Raw genomic sequence first — 6,947 nt, 5'->3', positions numbered from 1 at the left:
AATAAAACGCTGATAGGAAGGCAGAAAGGGTAAAAAAGGAAGAAATAGAAGGGAAGAGAAAGGGGAAAGCAGTAAAAGAGAAGAAAAGAAGGGAGGAAAAAAAGGAAGGAAGGGATGGAAGAAGGGGAGAAAATGCTAATTTAGAATGTGCTAGACAAATACATAAGATTTTAGCTGATTTTCCAAAATATGTAGACATATATAAAAATGGAATCCAAATCTGAATAAAAAATGAGCTTACTTTGGCTATTTCAGTTATTAATTATAGGTTGCAAATAAGCTGTGGTGTTGATTTCTGGCAGAGGTGGGGAGTACGAGATAAAGCACACTTTGAAAATTCCAACATATCTACACTTTTGGATGGTAAGCACGTCCTCTGGCTTAACCCTAATCAGATGTCCTAACTGCATATTCACCTACTGGGGGCATGTTAAGGGGCAATCACTGATTGCTGGGGGGATACTAAATCCAAAATAAAACATGAGCTGAGACTGGGCTTATTTTCACTCCTTGGGCAATACTGAACACTTGTCTTTTTCTTTGGCTGTTTGGGAAATCTGTGGGAGGCCCAGGCCTTGGTGGGGTGTGGTTACATGGACAGGATTTTGAATGTATGGGCAGGGGAAGCCCACCCCAGAGGGATTGGGAGAAATACCTGTCACTGTCCAACACCACATCTCCTCTCTGTTAGTCTGGATTATCTAGTTTTGATTGAACCTGAGGACTTGACAGGGATGGGGGAAAGATCACTAATTATCAGTTCTTTGAATTGTTTTGGTGTAAAGTAAAATCTATCATTATAGCTATTTTCCTATTTCTGAAGGTGAACAAACACAGCAATGCTAATAGTTAAGTGCCATTTAAAATATGTGTGGCAGGGGTGCCTGGTGGTTCAGTGGGTTGATTGATGGACTCTTAATTTAGGCTCAGGTCATGATCTCAGGGTTCATGAGTCTGAGCCCCACTTAGGGCTCTGTGCTGAAGGCATGGAGCCTGCTCGGGATTCTCTCTCTCCTTCTTCTCTACCCCTTCCCCACCTGTGCTCTTTCTCTTTCTCAAAATAAATAAATAAACTTGAAAAAAATAAATAAAAATTAAAGAATAAAACGTTTGGCAAACTGCCATCTTATTTAGCATAATCTGACATATTTGCAAATGGTGTTGATTTTTCACTATCATGTAAAGTACTCATTAAGTTTTATCTGAAGTTGAAATGGTAAGGACAGGGTGGAAAACATGAAGAATAAAATGTCCAGTATGAGGGGAGGGAAAGTAGAGAAGAAAACAGTGTGAACATACTTTTCTTCTCTTGAATATGAAAGGCATGAGGATGCATAGAAACTCATTGTGCAGCTGATTAAAAATTCCAAGAGAACTGTTCTTTCTTCCTCATTTCACACAAAATGAGCAGTGGGTAAAATGTGTCATCAGACAGAAATTTAAACATGGACTCTGCTCACTCTCTGTCAATACCGAAGAGAGTGCTGACCTATTTTTCTTTATTAAAAGTTTGATGCTTTCAGTATATATGACATTCTCAGGACTGAGTCTGCCCACACTATGCAATTTATTGTCACGTGGTATATTTGGAAACCTAGGAGTATTTTATGAATTCCAACATACTAGTTTTTTGTTTTGTTTTGGTTTGTTTTTTTGGTCCATTTCAGATTACTGTGATTCTCCGAAATGAGAATTTAAAAATTGTTAACATTGACAGTTTACTCTGTGAAATGCATTATCACTAATGTAAAAAAGAAAACTACAGATTAGGGTTCCTGGGTGGCTCAGATTCTCCCTTCCCTTTTCTCTATCCCTCTCTTGTGCTTGCTCACTCACTCTCTCTCTCTCTCTCAAAATAAATAAACTTAAAAAAAAAACAACTCAGCCCCAAAATGGAATCACTCATGTTAGAGCCCCACATCAGCAAACCAAGACTTAGCACCCAACTTCCCTGTGGTTTCAACCCCCTGGGAACGTGACCTTTAACCAGCCAGCCTAGAACTTCCTGCTCAGCACTAGGAGGAAATCCCATGAAAGACCCTTTGGGTTCCCCTTAGGAGGGCAACCTTGCCTCAAACAGTGCTTTCTGTGTTAATACTTTCCTAGTCTCCTTTCCCTCTCTGACCTTAAAAACCTTTTCTTTCCTGGAAGCTGGAATTTGCTCCTTATTCTTTGCTGGGTGGGATGCTGCCTGATTCATGAACCGTTCGATAAAGCCAGTTAGATCTTTGGATTTACTTGGTTGAATTTTTGTTATTTAACACCAATGTTCATAATAACTGTGCAAAGTGAGTTTCTTTAACCTTACTTTACTGACAGTGCATAGTACAAATGGTAAAGAGTGTTCACAGACCTGGGTTCAAATCCTAGCTCTACTCCCTACTTGTGATGTTTAGCAATTGATGTAATGCCTCTCTCATAGTCTTCATTCATGAAATGGGATTAATAGTACCTATTTCAAGCATGTATCGTAGGAATCAAATTGGACATGCACTGGCATATAGTGATGACTCAATGTTTCTCAGCTTGAATTTAAAATACCTTGGGTGAGGCCATAGAAGTAGTCAGTAATGCTTCTGGGTATCAGATCTGGACTTATCTACCCTCAAAACGAAAATCACATTTTCTACTATAACGCAATACTCAAATCATTACAACAGGATATTTCACATACATTTAAGGTGTGAGACAGGTAATACATTAATTCACTACACTTTAAGGACAGAGTCACAAAAAATAGATTCCTATACACGGTCAGTGCTTTATTATCAGATTTTTAAAAAACAGTAGGTCTCAAGAGCCCAGAGGATTTCAGATGGCTTACCATGAGTATATGTATTAAAACCTGAGATGGCCTTTAACGACACACTTGAAAATAAATTACATTGAGTCCATTTGCAAGCAAAACTTGTCAGATAAAATTATGAAGTGATGGATTCTTAAAATAATAATGACACACAGCTCTTTTACAGGTTCTTATTTTCTGTATGATGGTATGCTAAGGCCTTTCAATGCCCTATCTCAGCTGAACGTCCAAATAAAATTCATGAGGTAGGTCACACATTCTTCCCAATTTGTGGCAGAGCAGTGGAGGCTTGAAGTCCTATAATCTAGCCAAGTGGAAAAGCCAACATTTGAGTCCAAGTGGACCTGATGCCTAACACTACTTTTCTTGGTTTATTGTTTGGTATTTTCTGACAACTTTTATTCTGCTGACATATTTTCGTATCATCACAGTGTCTCTTTAGCAAGGAATTTTTGTGTACATTAAGTAAGGGTATGGAACAATGAAAGCCCAGTTTCTAACCTTAAAGCAGAATTGCATTCAGTGGGACATGTTAATTAAGGCAGAGGTAGTTATTTATGGGGAACAATAGATCTGGGTAGAACCAGATGGGAATATGTTTCGATGTCCATCCCCAGAAATCTCACAGGAAAGAAGTTCTAAGCTATCTATAAAACTCTCAAAGAGAACTATTTCATTCAGTGGCTGTTTGACCCAGGCTGCTGCTTCTGGCCTCCCTGAGGCATCTGGTTCCTCTGCCCCAGATTCTCCAGGCCTATCTGATTAAACATCATGAAGCTGTGGAAATCCCAGCTACCATGGGCTTTTGGAGGTTCCAGATGAAGGTCAGTGTCCTTCCCTATCACTTCCTCTAAACAATTTTCTTCACTGGCTGATAATGGACACTAAGCAATTTCCAGTCTACATGTGAGGCAAAGGCCATCTCACCTTGTGTGAGCTTGTGTCTCAAGCTACAGGAGACCTGAGCTCCCAAGGTAATCAAATGCTTGGCAGCCATGTCATTTACTACCATTGGCCAGAATGAGTGTCACTCTTCAACTCGTGAAACACTGTAAGAGAGGTAACCAGTGACCTCATAATTGTTGAAGCAGAGAACTCTGCCCAGGCCTGTTAGGACTGATCTTTGATGTACTATTTGGTGTTGTTGTCCACTCAACCTTTACCCAAAGTTTGTCTCAACTTCCTCACTGCCCTCCATGAAGACAAAGCTCTTAGGACAATATTTACCTCTCAACATTGTTTATTAACTCTTAGTGCTGATTATTACCTCCCTCATCAATCTTATCCACAGCCATGTCTCCCTGCACTGCCCCCCATATATCCAGCTGGCTGGAGTGGACTTAGAGCACCACATGCAGATTCTTAAATGTTCAATGATGTTTCCTAGCTCGGGTTCTCTCTCCACATGATGCAGATTCCTCGCTCCCTTTTTTAATTTCCCCTTTTTCAAAACTTAGCTCATGCATCCCTTCCCCTGGAAAAGTCATTTCTGACCATTCCATATAAAAGTGAACACTCCCCTCTTCATAGCCTTGCTTAACCCTATGCATATTTCTGTTTTAGCACTTAGAGTGCTTTACTGCACTTGTTTTTACTCATCTCTTCTGTAACTAGACTGCAAATTCATTAACTTCTTCTGGACCAACTATAATCTGTCGTTACTGAAATTAACTCTCTCCTTCCCCCTTACTTGTAGCCCTAAGTCTACTCTCCAGATGTAATCAGTTACTAGATTCATGTGTATGCTACCCGAAATCTTCCAGGCATATGCATTTATATTTATAATATTGAGATTTTGATAGATGCTTCCATACTTAAGACAGGGTACAAACTGGTCTGAGGCTTACTTTTTAAATACATTTAACACCATCATGGACATCTGCCCATATCAAGACATCGTTTTAAATAACTCTATGAGATTCTGTCATAAACATATATCCTGCTTAACCAGAGGGAAGAGATCTCACTCATTTTGTGTGCCTTCCACTTAATAGGGTGCTTAGTACCCCCAGCACACATGACACGTGTGAGGGGCATTACAAATGCCATTATCCAAACAGAAACATATGCCTTTTCCACTTCCAAATAGATGGCCTTCTGCTTGAACAAAGTCACAGCTCTACCCCTGGCTCCTTCCAGACTCAGCCTTCCGATTCCTGACTTTTTCTGGAACACATTTTGGACTGAATAACCCTGACTTCATCCTTGGAATATCTGATTAAGCCTGGCTTTTTTCTTTTCTTTACTTTCATTTCTTTTTTTTTTTTTTTTTTCAAAGAAGAAGACCAGCTGGACAAAAACAGAACACTTGATTCAGAAACTCATCTCCAGAGCCAGAAGCACTTCAGTGCTGTCCCCCTAAAATGCGGACATGCCAGGCAGTCGCCAGCAACACTGGCCTTATCATCTCTTCTACCCGGTTTGTGACTCTGGTCAAGGAAATGAAGATTTGACTTGGTGGTGGAATTAGTCATCTCAGGTTGCCATGACTGAAGGCCACAGAACAAAGTGGGTGGCTTTAAATAATAGAAATGCATGTTGTCACAGTTCTGGAGGCCAACACCCAGTTGTTCACAGAGTTGCCTTCTGGTGAGGCCTCAGGGCCCTAACTTTATGACCTCATTCCACCTTTAACTGCCTCCTTCAAGATCCTACGTTCAAAGGCAGTTACTTTGGAGGTTAAGGCTTCAACATGTGCATTTTGGGGAGACACAATTCAGACTCCAAGTGGTAACACATCCACGGTAATTGTATGTCCTGGTCGCCTGAGACAATTCCCAGTTTTGTCTGTTATCTGGTGTTTCGTTCAGTTGGCCATCCCTTGCACTCTCAATAAATATGGTCACCCTGAGCATCCTCTCTCTCACTCCAAGGCCTTGTCCTCTATCTCCCTGGTTGGATAAGACATAAATTCAACCACAGGAGAAGCATTATTGTGAGCCGTACACAGATACCTCTTTGGTATGAACTGTGTTGTTCAAGTCTATAAAAATGGATTTTAAAGCACAGGTTTAATGCTGTTTTTTTATGCATGGCCTATTACTTCTGTTCATTTCAGTCACACTCCCAATCAATTTTTGTCCCTCAGGTTCTTTGGTCTTGAGGTCTAATATGGCTTTGGGTGTAACCATGTATTTCAGGAGGGGTCTCTGTGATCCCCTGGAGGAATAAGAAATCTACCTCTGTTCCAGATACTTCTAGCACATGATCCTCAACATCCCTTTAAAATTCATGCTTTTGGCTTGGACTACTCATCTGTGAAAACTGTCTTCTGAAGGCTTTGTATTTTCCTCCTTCCTTTCTTTCCTTCCCTCCTCTCCCTTTCTCCTTCTCCTTCTCCTTCTCCTCCTCCTTCTCCTTCTTCAGTGGCATACTTATTTTGTGATTCGGAGCAGTGTTTCCCTCTTCTTCAGCCCCAGCCCTCTCTCAGCTTGCTCTTTGATGAATATTGGCTTGATCTCCAGGCCTTCTGCACTGTGCTCTTCTTAGATCTTCACTTTACAGGGACTACGCTACCTCTTTCCTCTACTTCTGCCACTGAGCCTGAACCCCAACAGGATTTGGAAGAGACACAGCTCCTGTTCTCAAATGACAGGAAAGAACACCTCTGAGGTCGATCCATGCTTTCACTCAGAACGTTTTTTATCTGGCCAACAAACTGATTCTATGAGCTGGATGCACCTGCTCGAAATAGAGTTTCCCTAGCATTGGTAAAATTCAACGGGAAGTGAAAATTCAACTAGCTGCCAGCCTCAATATTGAATATAGGTAAGACCATCCTCAACTGAGTGTTAACAGGCTGCGTACCATACATGCAAGAAGAAACTGTTTGGCCAAGTGTTACTGCACCAGTGCAACAGTACTTTTGCATTAATTTGTTCCTTACTCTTTCAACACACAGTTATTGAGTACCTACTGCAGTGTGCTAGGTGCTATTCTAGGTGCTGAGGAACCACTGGTAAATAAAGACATAACTTTGTGCCCAGAGGGAATATGGAATAAGTCAAGAAGAGTAAAAATTAAATCCACTATTACAGCATAATGAGTTAAATACTTTAAAAGGTCTAAGCACTGAATACCATGGGATCCCCAAAATAGGGCACTGAATCCAACATGGTGGCATTAAGTATGGTTTAATCTT

General features: G+C 40.7%; 1 long non-coding RNA gene across 1 annotated transcript; it reads left to right on the top strand.

Annotated features, from left to right (window-relative positions):
• Positions 1-278: 278 nt before the first annotated feature.
• LOC122201010 lies at positions 279-3,560 on the top strand. The gene is made up of 3 exons (XR_006194038.1): positions 279-363; positions 2,973-3,051; positions 3,488-3,560. It is a non-coding gene; the product is annotated as an uncharacterized LOC122201010 (long non-coding RNA).
• The last annotated feature ends 3,387 nt before the right edge of the window (positions 3,561-6,947 follow it).

This window comes from Panthera leo, chromosome D1, assembly GCF_018350215.1.
Source record: "Panthera leo isolate Ple1 chromosome D1, P.leo_Ple1_pat1.1, whole genome shotgun sequence".
NCBI classification, from domain to species: domain Eukaryota; kingdom Metazoa; phylum Chordata; class Mammalia; order Carnivora; family Felidae; genus Panthera; species Panthera leo.
The sequence above is the reverse complement of the archived record's forward strand: the minus strand, read 5'-3'. Positions and strand labels throughout refer to the sequence as shown.